Raw genomic sequence first — 22,562 nt, 5'->3', positions numbered from 1 at the left:
ATCAGTAGACGAATATGTTTGAGTGGTGTCTTTATAAGTAGGAAAGATCACAATATGAAGATAAAGTTGGAATTCAAGAGGACAAATCGGGGCAAATATTCGTTTATAGGAAGGGGAGTTAGGGATTGGAATAACCTACCAAGGGAGATGTTCAATAAATTTCCAATTTCTTTGCAATCATTTAAGAAACGGCTAGGAATACAACAGATAGGGAATCTGCCACCTGGGCGACTGCCCTAAATGCAGATCAGTAGTGACTGATTGATATTGAAAGGGTCTGAAAAAGAATCAAATCGTAGCCATTGGCACAAAATATCGATATTGACAATATATCGGCCCTGAAAATATCGATATTTCCATTTCAAAATATCGATATTCGTTTGCCAACTCTAAGCAAATAGTCTCTACTGTATTTGTATTTGTATTTGTATTTGCTCTAAGCCTAATGCATTCTTCTCGTTGGCCTAATCTGTATTTGCATTTCTCTTATATGATCCTTGGTATTTGCTTTAAATTGCTCTCCATAGAGATGTTACTTGTTTATTAAAGCAAAATAATTCATATGTTTATTATGCTGAGTTAAAACCTACATCGAAGCCGTCTTGATTGGTGTTCTACTTCACCGTCTCGTCTCCTATTTTTTTTTTTTTTTTTTTTTTTTTTTTTTCGTGATTGGCGCAGAATGTAAAACGTAACCTGCCTAACCTGTACTTTCTATTTGTACTTTGGAACCGCTTTCTTCTGCCTTGCTAACTTTCTGTTTGTTATATTACAAAGCTTTCTAACCGAAGGACTAAATGATGCCAGATAATAAAATTTACTTCAGTTGGGAATGACATGTACAAAGCAATAAGGCCATGATGCCGTGTGATATGGAAAGCCAGTCACGTATAGTACGACATTGTTCGTAAAACCAAGGGGTATCTCAGACGGACACTTTTCTATTGCTTAAGTTTTAATTATATTTATTCAAATTTGACTTTGTACAAAATTTCAGATGGAAAATACAAGCAGGTTAACCCAGAAGTCAGAAAATTTATTGTAAAGATGGAGTAAAAGAAGATTTCGCATCGTAATTAAAAGTAAGGTTAGGATATTACATCCTCTTTCTTCTTTAAAGTCTGAAGTTAGATACATGTCTGTACTTCAATAACAGTAATAATAATAATAACTTGTACGTAAGATTCGCATTGTTGTTATATAGTATTTTGTGTGAAATTCTTATTTTTTTGATGCTTACACCTTTGCTTCTAATGTTTGTGATTTTAACGTCACTGGAGTGTAGCCTACGCTAATTTACGAAACCGTATTAGCTGTGTTTATAATTTCGCTGGAATGTTGCGATATTAACGTTAAAAGTACCATTTGTCAGGCGATTTCAGACTCCTATAAATTCTTGCACCATTGATAGACACACCATGACAAACTTGCCTAACACCAAAGAACCCTGCACTTTCTTTGTGTTTTAAAAGTGAGGATGAAAGATTCCTTTTTCACGTTTTACTTTTTAGTCATGAAACTTACCATGGTGACATAAATTTGATAGAATTCAATATATCAGCCCAATAACCAAATTCTCTGTTTGTACTGCTTTTTAATGCTAAGTTGTTGTTATAAGGAACTTTTCTCAGGCATTAAATGTTTGTAACCTGGATAAAATCTCAGTTAATACGCATATTGATTTATAATCTAGCTCCATTTCCGGTGCTTACTGTGCACTATGTCTTCTGGTATGGGCTGGGAACAAATATCTTGCTTTCATTGATCTGTCTCTGTTTCGTCCTTGGCTTTATGTCAAAGTTACTAAGGTATGAGTGATGCCAGTAATGCCATTTCTTATGCAGCCAGTCCCTGTCATGAATGGTTTGAAAGTGCTGGTTGTTGAGTTAGTTGGTGTGTACATTTCAGTGATCTTGGCAGACTCTTGGAAGCATGGGTTGGCGACCATTGGTCCCGTAGCTGAGTCTGGCATTGCTTCCACTTGTATCAGGCACCTCACCATCATCTTTCTTATCCGACCTCTCTTGGCAACTCTTGTTCTTTTCCGACCCCGATGGTATTAGGTTTGCAAGGCCAAAGGAGTCCATAATTTTCTTGCCCTTCCTGGCAATATCTTTGTTATTCAAAATGTTGGATTGCTCCCCCTGTGGGTGGGGGCAGTAGAATAACACCCACGGTATCTCCTGCCTGTCGTAAGAGGCGACTAAAAGGGGCCCCAGGGGCTCTGAACTTTGGAGCGTGGGTTGGCAGCCACGGGGTTCTCATCTGAGTCCTGGCATTGCTTCCACTTACTTGTGCCAGGCTCCTCACTTTCACCTATCCTATCCGACCTCTCTTGGTCAACTCTTGTTCTTTTCCGACCCCGACGCTATTAGGTTTGCGAGGGCTTTGACCGATATCTTCATTTTTCGAAGTGTTGGATCCCTTCCACTTTTCCCTCTGATTAGTGTTATATAGAGGATGGTTGCTTAGTTGTACTTCCTCTTAAAACAATAATCACCACCACCATCACCACCTGTTGGATCGCTTCCATTTTCCTACTGGTTAGTGTTAATAGAGGATAGCTGCCCAGTTGTACTTTCTCATAAAACAATAGTATCCACCACTTCCAACCAGCCTTCAGGCCAAGGAATCAACAGAGAATAACCTGTCTATTTTAGAAACTTTCATCTTGAGGAAATTCCTCCTGAGGCTCATAATCTACAACATGCATTTGGTGACGACTGGGGCTTCCAGATGGATCAGATGGCATTTTTTTCTGTTTACTTGTACTGGGCTTTCCTCTCTTATCTTTCCTAGTTCCTGTAGCCAACTCCGTTCCTTAATACACTGCCCAAAAGAATTAGCGGAACATGTTTTTGAACGTCTGGTATGTTCCAGTACTCTTGACACAATTTGTACTAGTGGCCATATCGAATAGAGTGATACCTTGTGTATTCAAGGCAGGAAACTTTTGATTCCTACAGCTTGTATAGTCTTAGCCTGGCAGTGCAGTGCCAGGAGACCCTTCCATACAAAGTGAATACCAGTGTGTTGATGTGTCATAACAAGGTAAACAGACTGAGGCTGGGTTAGCAGAGATATGGTCCAGTACTAAACTGCCCAAAATATAGAAATGTCAATAATGTTTGAAAGTCAACATACATAAAATGTTCAGTTAGATGAATTCCAAAACTGAAATGTTCTTACTCTACAGAGGTCCACACTGTAAAAGGTCCAAAACTTAATAGAACACAGTTCAGTGACTAAAATGCACAATTTCCAAAAAATATTCAGAACTAGCTGATGTACCCGTGCTTCGCCACGGGATTCTCAGAAAGACTGTCTTTGTGGTTTTCCTAACTGAAGTCAACTTAGGACATTACAAAAACCTCAGTGGGAATGTAGCGATTAAAGGCAATGTCATCATATTAAAGTCCGGCTCCATGGCTAAATTGTTAGCGTGCAGACCTTTGGCCCAGAGGGACCCATGTTCGATTCCCGGCTGGGTCAGGGATTTTAACCTTCATTGGTTAATTCCAATGGCTCGGGAGCTGGGTGTGTGTGCCATCTTCAGCATTAGAATTCATCCTAGGTAGGGACCCTTCGTCACAGACATGCAGGTCGCCTGTACAGCGTCAACTCCAAAGACTTGCACCAGACCTCTTCAGAGGCCACACGGCATTATCAGCATATAAAATACTCCATCAATTGGAAAAACCGCACATTTTTTCATTAATGAACAGTACTATGGTGCCGTTCTAACAGTCCAAAGTTCCAGAGTTGGAATGATTAGGCCGCAGACAGCCGTGAACACTCCTCTGCAATTATTCCGTTAAATATGCACACTGCTCATTCCAATCAGTGCCTCAGAGTAGGAATTGAATAGCTTGAATGCTATGATGAACCAGTTTGTTATGTACCAGTAGTATCAGAAAATTTATGAACCAGAGGAATGGCATGCTTAAGAAGAAAGTTATCTAACTTCCCAGCTACTTCCTGTTGATATTCAGGCAGGCTGTTATACTCGGTACGACCGGGCGAGTTGGCCGTGCGGTTAGGGGCGTGCAGCTGCGAGCTTGCATCCAGGAGGTAGTTGGTTCGAACTCCACTGTTGACAGCCCTGAAGATGGTTTTCCGTGTTCTCCAATTTTCACACCAGGCAAATGCTGGGGCTGTACTGTAGTTACGGCCAGAGCAGATTCCTTCCCATTCCTAGCCCTTTCCTATCCCATTCCTATCCCATCGCCGCCATGGTTCCTATCTGTGTCGGTGCGACGTAAAGCAAATTTTTAAAAAATACTCGGTATACAGCAGTAATCCCATCTATATGAGATGAGTGGCAACAGAGACACACAAAGCACATCACACAAACAATGATCAGTGTAATGTTATTGTTGACCAATGTTATGAACTTTCTGTATTGGAGGCCTTCGCATTTAGTTTTCTTTGGACTGGGCGAGTTGGCCGTGCGCGTAGAGGCGCGCGGCTGTGAGCTTGAATTCGGGAGATAGTAGGTTCGAATCCCACTATCGGCAGCCCTGAAAATGGTTTTCCGTGGTTTCCCATTTTCACACCAGGCAAATGCTGGGGCTGTACCTTAATTAAGGCCATGGCCGCTTCCTTCCAACTCCTAGGCCTTTCCTATCCCATCGTCGCCATAAGACCTATCTGTGTCGGTGCGACGTAAAGCCCCTAGCAAAGAAAAGTAGTTTTCTTTGGACTCTGTAATAGTAGGGTGTCTTACAAAATCAGTTATAGTGTAGACTGTAGTTCCTTATTCCCACACTTTACATACCAATTTTCATTAAATTCTGTTTACCTATTTTCTCGTGACTCAGCGCTTATATGGATTTAGCAACGAAAATCAAAATTCATGAATATCTCTGTTATAATAGCCGGTACAGTAAAAATATATAAGATATAAATGATCGGAAATGTAATACTATATAATATATATATATATGTATATATATGTATATATATATATATTTATGTATATATAGTATATATATATATATATAGTATTTGTCAATAGGACCACTAATAACACAAATATTTGAGAATTAAATTATAGGCCTTCCCCTAAACTACCATTTCAATCAGCGTGAATGAAATTATGTATGACCTAGATTGTAGCGACTTACTCCCCGACTTTGTATAACGATTTTCATTAAGATAAGACAACTAATAGCATAAATATTTGAGAATTAAATTTTAGGCTTTCCCCTAAACTACCATTTCTCTTAGCGTGAATAAGATTATTTATGGCGTAGATTGTAGCGACTTATTTACCGGCTCTTCATACCAATTTTCATTTAGATAGGACCACTAATAACAAATACTTGAGAATTAAATTTTAGACCTTCCTGTAAACTACCATTTTTCTCAGCGCGAATAAGATTGTTTAAAGCCTAGATTGTAGCAACTTATTCTCGTACTATATATACCGATTTTCATTAAGATAGGACCACTAATAATATAAATATTTGAGAATTAAATTTTAGGCTTTCCCCTAAACTACCATTTCTCTCAGAGTGAATAAGATTATTTATGGCCTAGATTGTAGCGACTTATTCCTGGACTTTATATACCGATTTTCAGGAAAGTCTCTTCAGCCGTTTTCTCGTGATGCGTGTACATACAGAGAGATAGACAGACAGACAGACATCACGGAAAATTAAAGAGTGCATTTCCTTGTTACTATGGACACGACCGATACAGAAATACCATCCTTTTTTAATTCTGAACAATGTACAGAAAAAACTCGTATTTTATATATATAGATTACTCAAAATAAATTACCAATAAACATGAAGTTTGGTATGAACTGTGTTTAAATCAGTTTATTTAATCTATGTAGAATTGTTACAGCCAGGAATTTAGGTCATAGGCCTACTGTACAATTAATCCTTGTCTTGTGGCTCACAATATAGTATCAAGTGATAAGCAATTGCCCTTAAATAGCAAGGGATATCATTATCAACCTTGAATTGTTGCTATCTACAGACAATATTTTCTACTTCTTACTGATTCTGTATGTATCTTCTGCCCACAGGGTGTTTAATATTTACATCCACTCATCGTCCTGTATTTACAACTAATCTCTAGAATTGAGTGTGTTATCCTTCTGCTGCATTGTTTGTGCGGTGGCGGCCATTTAACACTAATGAATATATATTCCACATCTGAGTTAGGAACTTTGGGGTAACAGCCCTCCCATTTCCTCTTCCTGGCCTACCAAAGACATAGGTTGTTTCCACATACTGAGTGAACACCATAATTTCTTTACGAAAATTATCGTATAATGAATCCCGTACTAAGAGCAGATCTTCTATGGGAATGAAAGATAGTGCCATAATTTCATGAATTTGCTTCCTTAAGTGAGGTTTATCTATGTCTAGATATTCCTCTCATAATCCTTTACTAACTACGTTTCTCTATAGGGACTATGTAAATGGAAAAGGCAACCTGTACAGTAGTTACATTTGGAAAAATCATGGGACAAGCATTAATATTAACTAACTTATAACATAAAATTTAAAACAAAATTATTGAGAGTGGCATAATGTAGGATTTTATGATAAATTGGAGCGTACTGTACATTTCTTGTGTTCGATCAATGGTGAGACAGAACACCAGAGGAAATACATAACTTCTAATCATTCTATGTATGGTAAATAATTGAGCAAATTGTTTGGGCACAGTCTTGTATGTACAATTACTAAATATGGTATCACTGAGCAATAAAAGTTCTGTTCCTTACTGTTGAAAAAATTAAAATTCTCCTGGCATTGTGTAGACCAGCGACATAAATCAAAAATGTTTTGCTGCTAGTGTTTTGTTATATGATTCTTCAAGGTTCACTTCCCTCAAACTATTCGGCACACAAGGATGGGTTTTATTTTGCTTATAACTAATGATCCGACTTATTGTGTTTCTTAAGGCAAACATACCACAACCTCCTCATTCTGTACTTGAGTAACTTTCTCTCCAATAGACAATGATCGCAGCTTGTGCTTGCGTGAGATCAGCCTGGGCATGTGTGTGTATTCTGTGTAGCACTTCACACACATGAATATCGATGAAATTTGGTGGGTGTATGTGTTTCCCTGTCCTATCATAATGATGCTCTACAAATGTGCATTGGTCACACATCGAGTGCTGCAGGACTTCCTATCATAACAGCACCAATATTTTGTAGTTTGACTTACAGTTTGTGAATGGTAGTTGTAGAGGTTGTCTCTGTAGCAAAGCATAAGTTTATTTTTCTAGGAGTATAAAAAACTGGGTGAGTTGGCCATGTGGCTAGGGGCGCGCAGCTGTGAGCTTGCATCCGGGAGATAGTGGGTTCGAATCCCACTGTCGGCAGCCCTGAAGATGGGTTTCCTTGGTTTCCCATTTTCACACCAGGCAAATGCTGGGGTTATACCTTAATTTAGGCCACGGCCACTTCCTTCCAACTCCTAGGCCTTTCCTATTCCATCATCGCTATAATACCTCTCTGTGTCAGTGCAACGTAAAGCCACTACCAAAAAAAAGGAGTATAAAATTTCAGTCATTACAGATACTACAAAAAAAATTCTTATTGAAAACATGTGTTTTTAACCCAGCAGTAGTTGCGCGGTGAGTGATTGTCTCACTTTTGGATATTCTCGTATGCGATTGTGCAATGCACACACGTGCTTATTCCCTGCCTGCGAGTTATTCCTAGTGGGGGACATTACCAGTCGCTTACTGCAAATAGTTGCAGTCTAGTGTTTGAAATGTTCGGCCTAGTTAAGGTTATGTGTGCGTCTGCAGATAAGTGAGAGTTTTACTCACCCGCAACCATAAACGTAAAAGTTTTTGCTACCATTTGCAGTCCCCCAAATTTTGTCAGTAGAGTTAAGCATGGAGAATAGATTAGAATTACAGGTCTTGAGTTGCTTGGATAAAGTTTAGGGAGAATTAAGAGGAAGTGGTGTGGTAGTACTTATGACAGCGCTAGTGAAGACGTTGTTTGAGCCATCATTTCATAAACTGAATTGATGCAGCCTGACATGCCACCCTATCCTGTACTAACCTTTTCATTTCTATGTAACTACTACATTCTATATCTGCTCTAATCTGCTTGTCATATACCTTGTTCTACCCCTACCATTCTTACCACTTACACTTCACTCAAAAACCAAGTGAACAAGTCCTGGGTGTCATAAGATGTGTCCTATCATTCTATCTCTTCGTCTTGTCAAATTTACCCAAAGTGATCTCCTCTCACCAATTCAATTCAGTATCTCTTCATTTGTGATTTGATCTACCCATCTTACCTTCAGCATTCCGATATAACACCACATTTCAAAAGCTTCTATTATCTTTCTTTCTGAGCTACTTATCATCCATGTTTCTCTTCCATACAATGCCACGCTCCAGACAACTGTCTTCGAAAACATCTTTCTAATTCCTACATCATTGTTCGAAGTGAGCAAATTTCTTTTCTTAAGAAAGCTCTGCATTTTATGTCCTGCTTACTTCTGCTGTCGTTAGTTACTTTACTACCCAAGTGACAATATTCTTCTACTCTCTTTAAGACTTCATTTCGTAATCCAATATTTCTTGCATTACCTGACTTTGTTCGACTGCACTCCTTTACTTTTGTTTCGGACTTATTTACTTTCATCTTGTACTCCTTCCCCAAGACTTGGTCCATACCCTTCAGCAATTTCTTCAGATCTTCAGCAGACTGAGATAAAATATCATTGGCAAATCTCAGCATTTTGATTTTCCCTCCTTGGATTGTGCTTCCCTTTCCAAATTCCTCTTTGATTTCCATTACAGCCTGTTCTATATAAATATTAAAGAGGAGGGGGGGACAAACTACAGGCTTGCCTCGCTCCTTTTTGGATCCTGCTTCTTTTTTCAAAGCTGTCGATTCTTATCATTGCAGAATGATTTTTGTACAGATTGTAGATAATTCTTCTTTCCCTGTATCTAGTCTTGATCACCCTCAGATCTCAAATAGCTTGGTCCAATCAACATTATCAAAGGCTTTTTCTAGATCTATAAAAGCCATGTACGTGGGCTTGTCCTTAATTCAGTCCTCTAAGATCAGACGTAAAGTCAGGATTGCCTTGAGAGTTCCTGAAGTCAAATTGATCTTCTCCCAACTCAGTTTCAACTTCTCTTTCTGCTCTTCTGTAAATTGTATGTGTTAAAATTTTGCTGGCATGAGATACTAAACTAAAGGTACTGTAGTTTTCATGCTTGTCGCCACCTTCTTTCTTGGGAGTAGGTATAACAAAATTCTGCCAAAAATCGGATGGCCATTCTCCTGTATCATACATCTTGCACACACCAATTGGAATAATCTCGCCATGCTGGTTTTTTGTAAGGCAGTCAGTAAATCTGAGGGTATGTCATCAATTCCCTGTGCTTTGTTCTTATTTAGGTCTCTCAAAGCTCTGTTGGATTCTGACATCAAAATTGGGTCTTGCATTTCATCAGCATCAGCCTCTTCCTGTTCCAGAACACTATCATCTACTACTTTACCTTGATACAACTGTTGGATATGTTTCGGCCATCTTTCTGCCTTATCTTCTTTCCTTACAAGTGGTTTTCCATCTGAGCTCTTAATATTCATACACCTATTTTTCCTTTCTCCAATGGTTTTCTTGATTTGTCTATATATGCAGCATCTACCTTTCCTAGGGCCATACAACCTTCAACATCCTTGCATTTCTCTTTCAGCCATTCTTCCTTAGCTGTCCTGCACTTTCTATCTACTTCATTATTTAATTGGCTGCATTCTTTATGCCCTTCTCATTTTTTGCATTCTTGTACTTCTGTCATTCATCAGTGAGGTCCGGTATCTCCTGAGTTATCCATTGATTTTTAGTTGATCTTTCCTTTCTTCCTAACCTTTCCTCAGCAGCCTTCCTGATATCATTCTTCATGACTTCCCATTCTTCCTCTGTTGTGTTTCCTTCAGCTTTTTCATTTAGTCCTTGTGCAACATGTTCCTTGAAACAATCCCTCACACTCTTTTCTTTCAACTTGTCTAGATCCCATCTCCTTGCATTCCTTCTTTTCATCTATTTCTTCAACTTCAGATGGCATTTCATGACCAACAGGTTGTGACAGAGTCCACATCTGCTCCTGAGAAAATTTTGCAATCCAACACCTGGTTTCTAAATCTCTGCCTAATCATAATGAAGTGATACCTTCCAGTGTCTTCAGGTCTTGTCCACGTATACAGCCATCGTTTGTGGTGTTTGAATCAAGTGTTAGCAATGACTAAATTATGATCAGTGTAGAATTCTACCAGCCAACTTCCTCTTTCATTCCTTTGTCCCAATCTGAATTCTCCTACTGCATTACCTTCTCCTCCTTGGCCTACCACTGCATTTCAGTCTCCCATCACAATTAGATTCTCGTCATATTTTGCATATTGTATTAAATCTTCTATCTCTTCATGTATTCTTTTGATTTCTTGATCATCCACTGAACTAGTAGGCATATAGACCTACACTATTGTGATGGGCATTGGCTTGGTCTATCTTGAAAACAATAAGACGAAATGAACTGAATAATATTGAACTTGGTGATCATAATAGTGGTTCAGATATATCTGATGACAAACTGGAAGACGGTGAACTAGATTGTGTTGGTGTCCAGTATTTAGGGAGCTGGAACATCCATTGTCAATAATCTGTTACAAAAATCATACAAAGGAACCTTGTTAGATATCTGCCTTATGCAAAACTTATCACCTCCCTCATTGAAATGTGGAGGTTGTTTTTTTCTGTTGAGACTATACAAGAAATTGTAGATTGTACTAACAAACAAATATCTAAATTATGTGAAAGCTATGGGCGAGAACGAGACGCTCAAACACCGACTCTGCTTTATTTGGTCTGTTCTATCTTTCGAGTGTTTTGAAAAGTTCTCATGCAAATACAGAAGATCTTTGGGTTGGCGATGGTACAGTTCCAGAGCTTTTCTGTCTCGTAATAGCACTAAGATATTTCTGCCTCCTTATCCAAGCTCCTTGCTTTGATGACATCACAACCAGGAACCGAGAAAGGAAGTGGATAAAATGATTCCTATTCGCAAAGTGTTTGAGACTTTTGTAGCGAGATGCCAGTCATACCACAGCCCTCATGAGTATGCTACACTGACCGAGTGGCTGTGTGTTTTGGGTCACGTAGCTGTCAGCTTGCATTCAGAAAATAGTGGGTTCGAACCCCTCTGTTGATAGCCCTGAAGATGTCTTTCTGTAGTTTCCCATTTTCACACCAGGCAAATGCTGGTGCTGTACCTTAATCCCATGGTCACCATACAACCTATCTGTATTTGTGCGATGTAAAGAAATTTGAAAAAAAGAGTTCAGGAAAAGGTGCTAGTTCCATCAATTCATGTCCAGGAAGCCCTTCAAGTATGGAATTAAAATATTTCCTCTAGCTAACGTTCGCATTTACTACATGTACAAGATGGAAGTTTACATTGGAAGGCAACCTGATAGACCTTTCTCTGCAGTTTCTCTTGCCTTACATCCGCAAAAAAAAAAAAAAAAAAAAAAAAAGAGGACTAACTTAAGTGGGAATGGTTAGGAAAAAATAGGGCAGAAATTCCACCAGTGTTCCTTGACACAAAAAGTCCAGTGCATTCTACCATGTTTGCTCATGGCAAGGATATACAACTTGTATCATGTATTCCTATTCCTGTTTTGGCAGAGTGACGAAGGTTGACTTAAGTCAATAGTTGGGAATTATGCCGGTTCTGTACACCATGTTGAAGAGGTGTGTAAGGACATCAGTGCCATTGTCATCCACCAGCTTTAGGATTTTGGCATACACCTGATCTGGCCCTGTTGCCTTACTGGTCTTCGGTTGTCAAACAACTCACCGCACCTCCTCCTGCAAGATGACATGACCGGTGTTTGCTTCAACCACGCTGTGCTGCTTTGGTCTGGCATCCTCAAATAGCTGCTGAAGGTATGCCTTCCAGAGCTTCAGCTTATCAGCTGTGTCCATCACCAGCTGGTTGCTTTTGTTGAGCAGCATGTTGGTGTTGATAAACTAAACCATAATAGGTATTTGATTTGATCCTTTATTGACTTGTCTAAATCTATTAAAAAAACTATTTAAAATAGTTTATGTTGGATCCACCTTGTCAATACACTATTTATAATTGAAAATTATTTATTCATACATTTTTAATAGATACAGCATGTTTGTGCTGTGCTTTCTATTAATTCCCAATGTCTCTTTGGTCTTCTTGTGCAGCCTGAAAATTGTAATGTCTCCCTTTTCTTCCATTTCCAGACACTCTGGTAACAACCATTTTTCTTGAGCGGCTTTGATCTTGGCTTTTATTTCCTGATGTACGTAGCCGTATCGCTGTCGGTTACGATTCTTTAATTTCAGTCTCTCATCCATTAAGTTCAGAATCTCATCCATCCTCCATGGCTATTTCTTCCTCCTCACCCCTGATGTCAAATGTTTTGTCTTCGTTGTGATGAGCACCTGCTCCACGCCTGCTTACAACTCCTCTACATTGAGTTGTTTATTCTTCAGTTGCTTCAGCCTTTCCACAAGATCAACCTTGACTCTGCGGCAAACCTCGACCTCTTTGACCTTGTTTATATTTACTAGTGCTGTCATTGGCCCTTTGTGAATGGTTTTGAGATTAAGCTTCATGTTCCCAACCACCAGGTTGCCATCTGACAAAAGTTGAATGGCAAAGGAGAACATGTTCCCAGTTAACATATTTAAAAGGTTAAACCATAATTACTGAGGCTAAGTCTTCTTTCTTTCTTAATATGTTTACCCTCCAGGGTTGGTTTTTTCCTCGGACTCAGCAAGGGATTCTACCTCTACCGCCTCAAGGGCAGTGTCCTGGAGCATGAGACTTTGGGCCAGGATACAACTGGGGAGGAGGGCCGGTACATCACCCAGGCGACCTCACCTGCTGTGCTGAACAGGGGCCTTGTGGGGGTGGGGGATGGGAAGATTGGAAGGGATAGGCAAGGAAAAGGGAGGGAAGCGGCCGTGGTCTTAAGTTAGGTATCATGCCGGCATTTGTCTGGAGGAGAATTGGGAAACCACAGAAAACTACTTCAAGGATGGCTGAGGTGGGAATCAAGCCCACCTCTACTCAGTTGACCTCCAGAGGCTGAGTTGACCCCGTTCCAGCCCTCGTACCACTTTTTAACTTTCGTGGCAGAGCCGGGAATTGAACCCAGGCCTCTGGGGGTGGCAGCTAATCACGCTAACCACTACACCACAGAGGTGGACTGAGGCTAAGTCATCAGGTAAATTTACATTAAGGATAATAAACTATTTTAAAAGACTAGCCTCCTCACAAGATATGATGGGTTTAATTGACAAATTACTTTGGCGACATTTAAATATTTAAACTTGGTCAATAGACCTCAGCGGGGAAAATACCTGCACTTGTAGTTACCTTGTCATGATTAAAAATGAAGACCGAAGGAAGCAAGTGTTTACCCAGAAATGCTGGGGCTTACCCACGAGAGTGGGAGTAGTTCTCCAAGAGAACCAAATCCGAAGGACAACAGGCTAACTAGCGTCCTGAACAAGCCGGGAAACAAGAAACTAGCATTTCAAAATGAAATGCCCATTTAGCATACGGGATTGACCTCGTTGATGATTATTAACCAATAAAATTAGTTTTATTTTAGCCTATTATTTCAACCAATCCAGAAATCTGAGAAAATTAGAAAAGTTGTAGAATGTTTAATATGATGTAATAGGAAATGTTTTCGGTAAATGGTGTGTATACTACAGGGTATTCAAAAATATTATATCAAATCCCAGAGATGAAATAAAATTTAAATAGTTCAAAAAAAATTTAGAATGCTGCACTTCCCCACTGTCTTACCGACTGTGCTCCTTGTCTGTCTTGAGGCAACTTCCATGTGGAAAGATGGCATGGTGAAAGTTTGAAGGTGTTCAGAGCAATTAGATTTTCTTCCTAGTAGAATTAAATGAGTCGAATTCCCCTCTCATTCCACCAGATACCCACACCAAAATCTCCCACCACTTCTGCTATTCTTCTCTCCCCTACCTTCACATTGAAGTCCCTTGTGACAGTATCCGGATCCTGCTTCTCTGTCATTCGCATCATCTCCTGGTCCTGTTACAGAACTTTTCGGCCTCTTCATCCTCCTTATCTCCAGTTGGTATGTATACCTGGGTAATGTTCACATTGAGAGGACTGGCTTGCAGCTGCTGTCTGAAAGCAGCACAAAATTCTTCATGGCACAGCTCACCTGGTGTGAAACTATTACAGCAACTTATTGTTGGTGATCCCAGCTCATTGTTCCCAGCATAGTACACCATGTGGTCGTTCCTACATCCTGGTCATCTCATTTCACTTACACCTAGACCAGGGATGGCAAACCTTTACCAACTAGTGTGTTAATTAAGGTCTTGTTCATTACTTTTTACTGTCTAGTGTGCCATCAGTTATTTTTCTTTAAAATCATCATGAAACCCCTCATTTAACTTGATGATGATGATTGTTGTTTAAAGGGGCCTAACATCTAATGCCTGTTGCTCACAGTAAAATTTTCTGTCAAATTTATTGTACAGTAATTTAATTTTATAAAATTTCTTTTGCTCACGGTCAAATTCAAATTTTATAAAACCTTTGATAAAACTTTTCATAAAATAGGACATGTTCCATTCTATTCCGTAAAATTAATTTTACGAAACGAACCAATCAGCGAAGCTGACATCACGATGATGCTGGAGCTACGTCGTGAGAAGATTGCGAAGCTCGATTGTAAACAAACACTTCTTTCTAAAATGGCAGGATCTGGGTGGACTAAGGAAGCTGTAAGTGTTTTACTGACGAATACCAGAAATATCCTTGTTTGTACGAAGTTAAAACGCCACTTTACCACAGCAGAAATGCAAGAAGAGAGGCAAAAAACACAATTTCTGAATTCCTATGTGAATACTGGTCTTCTAACCTCAACTAATTTTTGACCAAGGACAGCAATCCTCTGTATGTATGTTTAGTCATCAGCCCCAAGGCTGGTTGGATCCTCAATAGTTCTGCCATGAGCTGTCATAGACGGCCTAGGCATCACTGAAGAGGCGTACTAGGGAAATGAGGAGTGAGGTAGTTTCCCGTTGCTTTCCTCACCGAGCCAGAAGTTGCTATTACATATCAGTCTGCCAAGCCCACTGAAATGCATGCACCAACCGACCCTATGATCAATATTTTCACACCATTCATAGCAGGGACTGGCTGCGTAGCAATCCTCTACCTTCTTCTTTTGATCCAATCCTGAGTCCAGCATTTCCTGGCATTTCTTTTCTTCCTTTTTACCACTGTACAACATATAATTGGAGCTAAAGCAGCAAGTTTTGCTTTGTTGAACAGTTGATTCTTGGTTTAAAAGTTTATTGGTAGATGGCAGCACATACACATCTTAGTTCACAAGTAAGTTCATAGATGGCCATCCTGATGTTTCCACGGATTTTATAAAATAATTTTATCGTGAGCAACACAACTTGTTTTCACCAAATTTTTATAAAATTAATTGTACCACAAATTTTACAAAACATTTTACCGTGAGCAATAGGCATAAGGTCATTGGCCCCTCATTTAACTTAATTTAGGTATTAGATTGCATTACATATAAATCCATTTAAATGAATTTATTTTGCAAACGTCACTGAAAATTACACTTAAAAAAGTAAATTTTAAGAACAAGGTATTTGCTTTAACCTAATAAAAAAAGTAAAAAACATATCTCCATAGAATTAATTGTTACATACTTCTTTATTGATGCCTAATATTAAAATAGGCTATGTTCTTAGATTTTCTACCTATTTATTAGATGTTAGAAACATTAAAATATGTTAGTACTTTCTCTGACATGGCACAAAAGTCATGTTCTCGTGTCACCTAGTGGCACGCTTGTCATAGGTTCACCATCCTGGACCTAGGATCTCGATCTCTAGTCTCTCCATCTCTCGTGTGGCATTGATTATCTTTCCTGCATAGGCCTACTTTGGGCATTCCATGTTGCAATCCTGATGGCTGACACGGAGATTCTTAGCACCACATGACCATCTAAGGTCTGCTGGGTACTGACAAGGGAACATCGGCAATGGGTAAGTCGCCGATCGCGATGAAACTTGGAAAACACATTGAGGTACACGTAAAAATGATGTCGGCATCAATTTTGGGTGCCAACATTCATTAGGGCGTTAACTACGGGGCCTAAAAGTTGCGACTTTTCAAATTCCGCGCTATCAGCGATGAATACCTGCTGGCCCATGCTAAGCTGGCACACTGCGTATGTGGAGACACGCCTCTGCAGCTCCTCCCCTCCCTGCTCCAATTGGTTCGCCACCGCACGTTCCCCTTCTCCCCGCGCTTGCTGGTTGCTTAGCTGTTCAACGGGACCGACTGCTTCTTTTCGTACTGTAATTATTGGAATCCTTTAAATTACGTTCCGTTTCACACATAATGATAATAAATAACCTACATTAATATACCCATATTTTATTCAAATGTTATATTTTCATTCCTGCTTATTCCGGTGAGTTGTCACATTCGTGGGTACAATTCCGGGATGGGGTACCACGTCCTACCTACGCTTAAATTATTATTTACTTCTAAAACGCGTTAAAGCTGTCGATAGTGTCCTTTAGAGTGGACATACATATGGAATTAATTAAATTAAATCACCCACCACTAAATAAATCTCCCACCTTTAAACAATGTTAAATACCTTTTTATGTAAAGAAATTACGTGCCCGGGTAGAGGACCTCAATGAATGTAATGAGATTCGGTACCTCAGGATATCAAAACCTGGTTATAGGTCCAGATCTTCTTTTTATGACCCCTTCCCCCCACCCATTTTGTGTACGCTACCTACCAGTTGTGTCATAACGAAACAACATCGCGGACGACAACAACAACAATTATAAACTTCGAGTTTGAAACTACTGGTATTTTCCGTATTGCGTACTCTGGTATAATGAATAGGCCTGTAGGTAGAATGTTTTTATTTGTGCTTGTACCAAACGATTTATTTATGTTTTGCAGTGACAGGCACAACACATTTCAATTGCAGCAATGGTTGTCAAATGTAAATTAATTTAATGCATAGGCAACTTCGATATGAGTATGACATGGAATGTAGTAAAGTTTGACGTAATAAGAAAAGCCTTGAAACATAAAAAAGATGTGCATTTATAAATGCAATAGATATACAGTAATCACAGGCAGACCTGTAGTCTTACTGTACCGGTACTTTTGCGTTATAGCTGACGAAGGTCTATTTATTCAACAAGTACCGATATTAAAGTATCACACTACAGTCTTTTGGGTATAATGGCAGTTACACGCAAAAAGTTAAATGAGTATTGTACGAACTGGTACAACAAAAAACAATTACAAGGCAACACAATAAATGACTCCGTAACAATTACATCGGGCAAACTCCCCGTCAATAACTGATAGTAAACAAAAACAATCTTTGGTCTATTCGAAACATTAAAAAATAGAGAAAAGAAAACTGAAAAAAATCACAATTAATAACAGGCACCGTACTTTTTTTTTTGCTAATTGCTTTACGTCGCACGGACACAGATAGGTCTTATGGCAACGATGGGATAGGAAAGGCCTAGGAGTTGGAAGGAAGCGGCCATGGCCTTAATTAAGGTACAACCCCAGCATTTGCCTGGTGTAAAAATGGGAAACCACGGAAAACCATCTTCAGGGCTGCGGACAGTGGGATTCGAGCCCACTATCCCCCAGATGCAAGCCTACAGCCGCGCGCCTCTAACCGCAAGGCCAGCTCGCCTGGTGCAAACATTTTCATAAACATTTCAGAAAACGTAAACTGACTAATATAACGTGGAAATTACAAAGGAGAGATATGAGGAAGGCTGATAGAGTACGGAAAGTGTAGCACTGGTTCTCTTCGACAGCGGCCGGCAAGCGCGGGGAGAAGGTGAACATGCGGTGGTGAACCAATTGGAGCGGGGAGGGGAGGAGCTGCAGAGGCGTGTCTCCAGATACGCAGTGTGCCAGCTTAGCATTGGCCAGCAGTTATTCACCGCTGATCGCGCGGAATTTGAAATGTCGCAACTTCTAGGCCCCGTAGTTAACGCCCTAATGAATGTTGTCACCCAAAATTGATGCTGACATCATTTTTACGTGTACCTCAATGTGTTTTCCAAGTTTCATCGCGATCGGCGATTTACCCATTGCCGATGTTTCCTTGTGAGTGCCATATGTTTGGTATTCACAGCCATGATGATTGTACAAGGAAAAAGTAATACGGTGGTTTTCCATTGCCTTCCGCATTGCAGCGCGCCACTTGTACCACTAATCCAGCTAAGTGTGCCATTGTCTGGCCCTGAGCCCTTTCAGCCCACAAGTTTGTCATCAGCCTCAAGCCAATTCTGTTGAAGCTGCTGCCCTCCAACAAGATGAGTTCCAGTGGGATTGAATCCACTGAGAGACCATCACCCTTCCCAGGGGTCTCCTCTGCCCGAAGCTGTTGTCCATCCCAGGGGCATCGGGTTTATTGACCGCCACCTGACTTGTTATACTTATTCTGTGCAATCTATATGCTACTTTTATCTTCCTGATTCTTTCCCATTTGCTCATTTATCAATCCCATTTGGCTGGATCCATTCACCATGATATTTAAATTTGCCCATTCTCTTGATTTTTCTGAACTTTTTTCCAGGTGCTTTTCTATACCATGTCAGTATTCTATTTTATCATAGAATATTATGAGTCCTGCTTTTTCTGAAATTTCATGAAGTTTTTCAAGCATTGTTCAGACTTCTTCATATTTTGTTAACAGAGCGAGTCATCAGCAAAAGCTAGGCATTCTGGCTTCAAACCCTGCCTCTTTAGACCCAAACAGTTTCCCTCTGTTCAGTCTTCTTTTATGGCTTTTTTTTTTTCACCTTGTTGTCGTTATTTCTTAAGCAAAACCAGTGACAGTCTGTTTCCCTGCCTGACTCCTGTCTTAATTACAAATGTCTCTAAAATTTCTCCACAAAATTTAACTTCTGAGACAGTTTCTGTTAATATTTGTTTTATCAGTTCTGTAATATTTCTGTCTACATCAAATTCTTCCAGAATATTGAAGAGTGTGTACCGGTCAATTGAATCATAAGCCTTTCTGAAATTGACAGACTCATTTACTGTATTTCTATATGTTATAGCTCTCAGGATGCTTTGGAGACTAAATATCTGTTCTGCACATGATCTTCCCTTTCTGAACCTTCCTTGATATTTGCCTATTTGACTATCCAACTGTCCTTTTGGTATAAGGCCTTGGAAAGTATTTAGTATGAGACTGGTTATAGTGAAATTTCTCGGTAGTTAAATAAAATTCAAGAAACTCAATTGTCAAAAATTACCAATGTTTTGCCCCAGTGGGGCATGGGCCCATCAGTTGGATACTGCACCTTCCCAAGACACTGGCCAGATAGCAAGCCAGTAGCGACACCACTGCAAGCTGTACATGTGATAAGTACAATGCAGTGCCGACATACTAGGGGAGAATTGCATCTCCACTTGTTATACTGTATATGCCTTCCCGGGGTAGCATGACCCCTGCATTTGTACATATTGTACGATGTGTTATATGTATGTCCAGCTGAGGATGACCCGCTAGGGTCGAAACCGGTCCTGTTTTTTTAATAATAATAATAATAATAATAAACAAGTATTGATCAGGTGGAATTCTTCTCTTCTTTGCATTTATCACAGATCAGTCCGTGAAAGTTCTCCGCTGTCTTGTACTGTCCAATTTTCCACATCGCCGGTACTATTCTATCTTTCCCAGGTGCTTTATGATTTTTTGGCTCTTTGATGATTGCTTTTATTTACATGAGACACGGTGGTTGTGACTTAGGTTCTCTATTGGTGGTTTTTCACAGTTCAGTATTTCTGATGGTTCATCGCAGTGTAGAAGGATTTTGAAATAGTTGGCCAAAAGCTGGCAGTTTTCCTTGTTACTTAAGGCTGAAGTACCACCCTTTCTTTTAACATGTAGCCTTGAAGGCTGATATTGCTGCAGTTCTTCCTGATGGTTTGATAGCTGCAGTCGCTTAAGTGCGGCCAGTATCCAGTATTCGGGAGATAGTGTTTTCGAGCCCCACTGTCGGCAGCCCTGAAGATGGTTTTTTGTGGTTTCCCATTTTCACACCAGGCTGTATCTTAAATAAGGCCACAGCCGCTTCCTTCCCACTTCCAGCCCTTTCCTGTCCCATCGTCGCCATAAGACCTAACTCTGTCGGTGCGGCGTAAAGCAACTTGCAAAAAAAAAAAAAAAAGTGTTGTAGAACTCCCTGGTGTTGTGTTTCTTGAAGTCCTCTTCCAGATTTTCTAAATGGCTTTTGTCATACTTCCTTGTATGATTTTCACAGTGGATTTTCTTTGTTGACTGAAGTTGTTCCATTTTGCTTTTGTTTGGTTTGAATGGCGTCTCATCCAGGCCCTTAACCATCATCAAGGATGTCATGGAATTGTTTGTTCCACTATCTATGTTTCCTTTTTTATTTCCTGTAACTTTTTAGCTGCTTTTGTTAGTGATTCCCAGATTTCCTCCAGCTGTTCATCTTCAATATATATATATTTACAATTTGTTTTACATCGCACCAACACAGGTCTTATGGCGACAAAGTGATAGGAAGTGGTCCATGTTTATATCCCTCACTTTGACGTTCAAGCTCTCTCTTCTATTGTAGGCTGTTATTGCAACGTAGTCTATTTGAAATTCCCCTAACATTGTATTAGGGGATATCTAGGGTTTCTTCTTCTTTGGGAGGGTTTTGAAATGAGTAGACATGAATTTCAGGCTGAACTGCTTGCAAAAGGCAATTAATCTGTCCCTTGTTCTTTAATGTGCTGGGCATTCTACTACAATCATTTTGTGCTTCTTTTCTTTTCCTATCTGGACATTGAAGTCTCCTGCTAAGATTTTTACATTTCTTTGGTGTATTTTGGATGTCTCATTTTCAATTGTTTCCCAGAAGTCTTCTACTTTCTTCTTGTTCCTCTTTCTGTCCTGGTTTATGGGTGTGTGGGCTTTGATGATCATTTAGATTTTGTTTCCTGACCTAAATAATAGGATGAGATTCTAATAGGGAGCTAAATTTGTAATCGAGTCAGTTTTCTTGACCTCTGGTTTCAAGTACTGGTAATTTTCCTTACCATAGGGTTTGCCCTTGTATATTTCAAAAATTACTGACTCCATTGTGTTGTCATCCAGATATGTCATTTCTTACATTGCCAGAATATTTATCCCTTTCAGTCCTGAAAGAAATCTGGCGGTGTGAATTTTTGTTTGTACATCAAAAACTGTCTAAAATGCTCGTAAATACATATATTTTTAGTTTATTCTACATACATACATACATACATACATTATCATTATAGACTGTTATGCCTTTCAGCGTTCAGTCTGCACAAAATAAAATTGAACATCTGAAAAAAAAAACAAGTACCTACACAATTGTACGTGTCAGGACTTAACTCACTACTTACAAAAAAAGAAAAATTACCTCAATGCATGCTAATATCCATATGCGCATGATCAAATGGTCTATTTTGCAGTATGGAATAATTTAGAACAATTAAAATCTTCGTTCAAACACAAGTAAACATTACATTTTCCACACTGAAAACTAGTTTTGCTTTTACAGCCCTTTTGGTAGCAGCACCTTGTCGTCAGACCTAAAAGAAAACTGGAGGTGGAGATTTTTGTTTGTACGTCTAAAATTTACTAAAATGCTCTCAAATACATGTTTTTACAGTTTATTTTACAAAATAAGAACTATCATCTGAAAAACAGAACCCACACAATTGTGCATGTCAGGACTTAATTCACTACTTAAAAAAAATAAAAAATTTCAGCTCAGTACATGTGAATATACACATGTACACGATCAAATTTTCTATTTTATAGCGTGGAACAATTTTAAAGTATTAAAATTTTATACATTACATTTCTCACGTAGAGTACGAGTTCTGCTTTCACAGTTCTTTTGGTGGCAGCACCCAGCACTCCCACATGCATTGCCTGTAGGGAAACCTAGCCCGCACAGTTGTGCGTATAAACATTCAAAACCTCATGGTGTTACGCACAATGTTGTAAGTTCACAATTTACATTCGCTAAACAATTTACACACTTCATTGATTATATTCTGATATTCAGTAAAGCTTCTTGATTAATGTGAATGCAATAAATAAATACTTACTTTAGGCATTGCTTCTTCTTGCCATCTTGCTAATGAACTGTATTTTGAAACTCTTCTTCCTGCCCCCTGGTGGTCAAGTGCTAAATAAAAACAACTGAAGTACAAATTACATGTCCCGCACAAGCAGTTCAGTCCATTCTAGCACCAAGAAAACGTCAAATAAGCTCGGACATAAATAAAATACGAACCCGCACAATTGTGCGTACACGGTCTGAAAGGGATATGCTATTTTCTTCCAGAAATTTTGTTAATTCTTTTAGTTTTCTTATCTGAAGGTGTGTGTTGGTATTTAGTGTTCCAAACAAATGTTTTTGCATAGGTCTTATTA

The 22,562-nt window shown here is 39.3% G+C and overlaps 1 protein-coding gene across 1 annotated transcript in view; it reads left to right on the top strand.

Moving 5' to 3' along the window:
* The first annotated feature begins 756 nt into the window (after nt 1-756).
* Nucleotides 757-22,562, top strand: part of LOC136872384 (ribitol-5-phosphate transferase FKTN) — a 65,601-nt gene continuing 43,795 nt past the window's right edge. Inside the window, exon 1 of the mRNA XM_067146193.2 lies at nt 757-1,082. The gene's annotated coding sequence lies outside the window, so the exon portion shown is untranslated. The remainder of the gene's footprint in view (nt 1,083-22,562) is intronic.

Source organism: Anabrus simplex, chromosome 4 (genome assembly GCF_040414725.1).
Source record: "Anabrus simplex isolate iqAnaSimp1 chromosome 4, ASM4041472v1, whole genome shotgun sequence".
NCBI classification, from domain to species: Eukaryota; Metazoa; Arthropoda; class Insecta; order Orthoptera; family Tettigoniidae; genus Anabrus; species Anabrus simplex.
This window is presented reverse-complemented; position numbering and strand designations above follow the sequence as displayed.